Raw genomic sequence first — 6447 nt, 5'->3', positions numbered from 1 at the left:
CAAAAACATAAATGCAACCCTCATGCCATACGGGCTTGTTCGGCAGCCAGCCTGGAGCCCCACTCTAACCAGCCAACGGATCAATGTGCATGGCTATTGGTGGGGACGAGGTGGGAGAGAGCACGGATGTGTCCAGACAAATCCATCCCCATATCCACATCTCATGCAGCTCACCCTCCCAGGGAAGGGGCTGTTCTTTTATCCATATAAAATACAGAGCCCGGCACATGTTCATCATGGTACCTCTTCCCTAACATGTATGATACCACATCTTTTCCTCTTCCCTCTCCAGCTCATAACTACTCATATCAGATGTCTTTGCTGCTTCCTTTTTCTTCCATTCATTAGCATTTCTTTAAAACTGGAGCACAGAACTTCATCTCCAATCTGCCTTGACTCTAAATTGCCTGATCCTACCATCAGTAGCAAGACTGGGCCTGTCTCTTCTTCCATTATCATTTCTGACAGCCCCAAAGAAATCACTTAATATTCATTTCAGTCTTCTTTTTCAGACAGTCTTAAAAATCAATTTCAAAATTTTTCTTCTTGATCCTGTCATTTAGCACTGAAATGGCCCAAACTGATGACTTGGGACATTAGCATTTCTCCCCCCTCCCTTCAGGATGTCAGCTCCACTTTGTGAGTCCATTTTGGTCTGACTGAAGCTGGCTTTCATTTCAGGGTTGTTGTTTTTCACTGAGAAACATGATTTTTTTAAAAAGCTGTATATGTAGAACAACTTTCAATTATCCTTTTCTTTAAAAAAAAGCACCTTCAGTAAAAACAAAAAATAGGCAAAACACTCTGGCTTAGACAAAAATCAGTTTCGATGAGTGAAAAAAGAAAAAGAAGAGACTTAAAGTTTGCAATTATTCTAAAATCTTCAAGAGTGCCACTTTAAAACCTCTATTTTCAAATAGTAAATTAGTAACAGTTCCATCATCTTATTTATTGATAAAAAGAGAAGTTAAAATAGCCATTCATGAAAAGATGCTAAAAGCTGCAAGGAAACCAAGAACACGAAGAAAAGGGTCTGAAAGAGAGGAAAGGTAATGGCAGCTTTTCTAAAGCAGAAAAAAAGTTCTTTGTCTTTGCTGCCATTCTGTGAACAGCCTAGAGAGCTCAGCTCATTGTCATTGTCGCTGCCCTTCTTCCTTGCATTGTTTTGCTTTTTCAGGTTGTCTTGAATTATCCAAGAAACATTATTAGAGAAACAGAGGGGTCGAAAACAAACAGAAGGACCAAAGGGTGAGGGAGGTACCTAACTAAATGAAACACATCCAGCTCATTTTATTCCTTAGCCTGTGTTTTCTCTTCTTAGCAACCAGAAGAGGGTTTTAAAAGTGAGGAATGAAACAGACATGACATTAAAAGAGAGCTCTGGACCATGCAAAACAGTCCTCCAGCTTGATAACCATAACCAATTTTTGCTCTAAGAATCACTCTGCTATCTTTGTAATTCCACCAGCTTGTTATTTATATATATATTATTACAGTGTCCTGATGGACCTCCCCCTTCCATGACTCTGGCTTGCTTGAGAAAGAAAATACCTGCTAAAACGATGAGAGAACAAAAGCCATCGGCATGAACTGCAAGAGAGAAAAACAGTTGGATTTTTCTTACAGGATCAAAGAGTCAAAAATCATTCTTTCTGGAACTGTGGAACATGAAACATGGGGACTTAAAAGTGTCACCTCAGGAATTAACAAACACGAAAATGTGTGCCCAGCCCCAAACCACTTTCTGAGACGTAAGATAAATTGTAGGAACCTGTCCACATCACAGCAAATGTAATCAAATAGACTTTGAAAAGGCACGATGTGACCTGAGGATCCTAGATCCTGGATCTTTTCTGCCTGCCAAACATGTGGCCTTTCTGTGCAAAGAAGGTGTCCTGCTAGTGCCACCAGGAGGCCACTCACATTAAACACACCAGTACCGTCCTGGCTTTCAGGTTCTGATTGCATGAAGTCAGCCCATGAGTACATTGGGCTAAAATCACTGAATGTAACGAAGGGAAGGTGATAGTACTATTGTTTGGATGTTTATTGAACATCAATAATGCATTACACTCCATCTGCAACACAGAATTAGATGCTGCCCCTGACTAGGAACTCATTAATCTACCTGGATATACAGGCAACTAGGGGATGCCTTGACAACAAGAAGGCAAAAATAGGAACTGTTTAGATTATCGACTTTTTAAATAAATGAATCATCTTTAGAGACTGTGGTTGTAGCTGGGAGAAGAAAAACTTTCAGACAGATCCTGAACTAAGTCAGACAGTGAGAACATGAGTTCTGTATCCACACCAGAATTCCCGAAAGTTCTGCCAGACTTTAAGCAAAGTTAATAGAAGAACATCCAGGCTTTTTATAATTAGGTTATGATTCACTCTACCAAAGTTCCATTTATTTTACTAAGGAATTTACTTCTAAATTCTTGCAAATAACATTAGCTCTTTGAATCCATTTCTAATTGAATTAGAATTATAAACACTGCAAACTAGACTCAACTGCCAGAGACAGAAAATTTGTACTACTCATGTAATTAACATACATCCTTAGGCTCACAGGCAGTACTGACCAAGAAATAAGACCCTGAATCGGGATAACCCACCCTTAATCTAATGACACCACGCTTTTAGCTTGTTGATCTTCATCTCAAATTTCCTTATGATGCTTCAGCATTTGTAAAGCTATCTTCGATTCTAATAAAATGAATGTAATGCAAGTTCAATGAACAATCACAAAACATGTTGATTGAGAGGTGACTTTAGATGTCACTTAATAAAACCTTCCCCCACAGTTGGGAAGCACCCCAGACACATTGCTGATAACCTCTGCTTAAGCACATCCACTGACAGATGTCCACTTCTCAAGGCTCTCCTGAGTCACTCAACTTCAGTGGTGTAGGATCTCATATGGAACAGGCAACATTTACAGATAAATAAGTAAAGTTCTAAGAGCAAGAGGGAGAGTATACGTTTATTTTAGTTATCTCTGCTGTGCTGAAGCATTTGGTTTCCTGACACTTCCATTTCAAATATTCTATGTAACTTCATCTTCCTGTGAATTCTTTCTACTATACTACCTTCAAATTTATTCTCTAAATCAAAAGAACAATAGCACCAAAAATCCCAAATGCTTATGATAATTCTTTGCAAATTGCCTATCAGATTTCAGTTCCGTATCTATTCAACTAAAGAAATGCATGCCATCAGCCTCATAGAGACAGAATGGAGAAAAGCACTTTGGATTTCATATATGCCTTAAAATTTCAAGTCTGGCATTCTCTAACTGGGAATGGTCCTGATCAACAATTCCATAGGTGACCAATGCATTGATACCTATTTATGGAAGATATTTTTGGTTGAACACAAGGCTACTTACTGGTGGACTAGAGGAAAAAAATACATCAGATGTGTTTTCTTGTTATGAAAGATCTTCCACAGTCTAACTGACTAGTCTAATACACGAGGAAACTAGACCAATACACGAGGCCATTTAATAAATCATTTAGCTAACATTTAGTTTTTTGAGTTGAAATGGAAGAGGGATACATGCATGGATTTGCTAATTACACTTCTGCTCCATACAGATTAGCTCTGAAAGGTTCATCTATGGCTTAACTTGACTTCAGGGATATTTCTTCAAGCCCTCTCTTGATTCTTCTACACATATAGTGAACACCATTCCCAAAGCATGGTTTCTTACAGAACACACTCTGTCCTGGTGGCTGCTCTCTCTCCTTCCCATTTTAGAAGACACAAACATGAAAGTTAAACACTTTCAACACCTACCCTGTATTAGCTTCCACAATTTTCCACGCCAATATGGAAATTGGCTTCCAAAACCTAAAAAGCTTTTTCTTATAAATGGATGTTAAACAGTTTTAAATACTTACAAACAGCCCCTTTCACACCCTGTTGGCAGCTTCTTTGTGTATATGTTAACAGAGGGTAAAATAAATAAATAACAGGAAAAGAAAAATAGCCCAAAGTGGGCAGCAAGTGAAAGCTAGGAAGAAAACATAGGAAAGAAATGTATGTAAATCATTGCCTGAACACTTCGTGCTTTCTCTTCTTAGATTTTAGCTTTACACAATTCAATTTCACACTAAACACAGCAGAGATGGCTGAGACAAAGGAGGGAGACAGTGAGTTGTTTAACGTACATTCTGGAAGAAAATAATGCCATTCTTTCCTGAGCAAATTCATACCAACTTTCCCACCTCTATAAATGAATAAAATCATTTTTGAATAAATAGTCACCATAAATTTAAATGTTGCAAAAATAAATGCCCCAGATGTTTTGTGTAGCTTCAAGAGTAAAAAGCTGCCAAGGCATTTACTCTGAACATAATATTGTACTCTACAAGAATACATTGAGCACCAAACACAAAATATTATTATACAGAAGATACAGCACATTTCATACTTTTTAAGGAGACCTAAGGCCTTGAGTGCAACCTCTTGGGAATATAAAGTCAGGCAAATAAACTTTAAATACATTTTAAAAAATAATGGGTGCTGTTTGCTGGACTCTGGAGTTAAAACTGAGGAGAATTAGAGATTTTTAAGTCAGGGCAAATTAACAACATTGGGTTTAATTTTTCATTTTTTTAAATAAAATATTATAAATGTTAAATAGTTGTTTGCAAATAATAGATTTCCATAACATCTAAATAAATATTAAATGTATTAAATAAAAGTATTTCCAGTTTGGAAACCAGGAATCACAATTATAGACTATAGAGACCCCTTACTCAACAGCTCGGGTAAAACTGTAGAAACTCAAAAAAAAAAGAAAAAAAAAAACCAACAAATTTTTTTTGAGACAGCTGTGCCCTCTGGAGGTGGCACTTGGGAATTGAGTAAATCTCCCTAAACCAACAACAATGACTTTCCTAAAGAATTGAACACACACTTGGAAATGCAAAGAAGGCTTAGAAGGTTTCATTCATGATCCTTTCTTTGTGTCAAACCAGTTTTCAATGAATACTAATTTAGAATTTCAATTTAAAAGTGTTCAAATGGGCACAAAACATTTTGGTAGACGGGATTAAAAGCTTGTGTTCAATATCTGGAATACAATGATTAGGAACATGCTGAATATTATGAAAAGAAAGAACAGTGGTTCCAAATCAAATATCCTCAAAACTGCTTTCGGTGAAATGCGTGGAGCTATGGCCTAGCCTCTTCCCATCCCACTTCCCCCAACTCTCAGAGGCAACTGATTTTTTTTGTCCTATCTTTTTAGAATAATTCACCACCTCTGCTTTTTCTATCTGTTTTTTTATACCTGATTCCTAATAAATGGAGCTATATTTCACCATCTAGGGAATATATTATTCCAATGGGAAGAGTAAAAGATAAATATTTCTTGATGGAGTTTTAGAGAGAGAAATTAATAAAGTTGGCTTTGTGTGCTCAGAATTTCAATAGGCCAAATAAAAGACAAATAATAGAAATAATTATGCGGGTGGGGGGAGCGAAAAACATTCCCCAAAGTAGATTTTACGTGATGTTAAAAGCAGAACAAAGCCGCCACTTTCAAAGAAAGAAGGGATCTTCTTGACTGTAAATTTTGCCTTGGATGTGGGTGAATGTTGTGTTTTTAAAGAAATTAGAAGAATTAAGTAAGGGTGCCACACCGGTGGAGAGTCTAATTACTTCGGCATGAAGGAGAATAACCCAAATATCAGTGGGATGCGATTATCTTAAGCAAACAAGTTCCCGGAAGCGCGGCGAGTGCACGGCCTGCGCTGCCAGGCGGGACTGGAACAAAGAAGGTTGGGAACGAAGGAGCGAAGGTTCCGGCTTCCCAGTCATTTGGGCCGCGCTTGCGTCGCAGGCTCTGGCCGATGTCCCAAAGGCAACTTCATGCCCCAAGGCCCCTTCCTCCCTCTTCCCCAAAGGCAAGCGGTGGACCTAGAGTTCCTAGAAAGAGCCTCGCCCTTGCTGGCTTCCCGCTACCTCTGGTTCCAATCCGGGGGGCAATTCTTAACTCAAGTTCTCCTGCTCCTTCTCCCCTAAGTGCGCCGCCGACCCCTGGCTCCTTAAAGAGGCCAAGAGGTCTCCCGAGGAACAAGAGGTCTCAAGGATGACTACCCTGAAACCCACAGGTGATATCCAGGTCGCACTGAAGTGCCCGCTCAGCACTTCCAAATATGAAAGCAAACATTTAAAGACAGGCAGCTAGTTTGGGGCCGACGTGGTTAGCCCTCGCCCCTCTCCCCCTCCTTGTCCCCCAGGGCCGCGCACCTGCCCCGCACCCCAGCGCGGGTCCGCTCACCTGCGCGTCTGCTCGCGGGGCCGCTGCGCCTCCAACCGAGCGCCGACAGAGGGCGCCCGCGGCGAGCCTCGCCGCCCGCAGCCCGCGCTGCTGTGGGCTTAGGTTCCAGGTGGGGTGCCCGGTAGAGCCAGGGAGATGGCAGTGTGGTC

Source organism: Pan paniscus, chromosome 10 (genome assembly GCF_029289425.2).
Source record: "Pan paniscus chromosome 10, NHGRI_mPanPan1-v2.0_pri, whole genome shotgun sequence".
Lineage (NCBI taxonomy): Eukaryota > Metazoa > Chordata > Mammalia > Primates > Hominidae > Pan > Pan paniscus.
Note: the sequence above shows the minus strand (reverse complement) of the source record.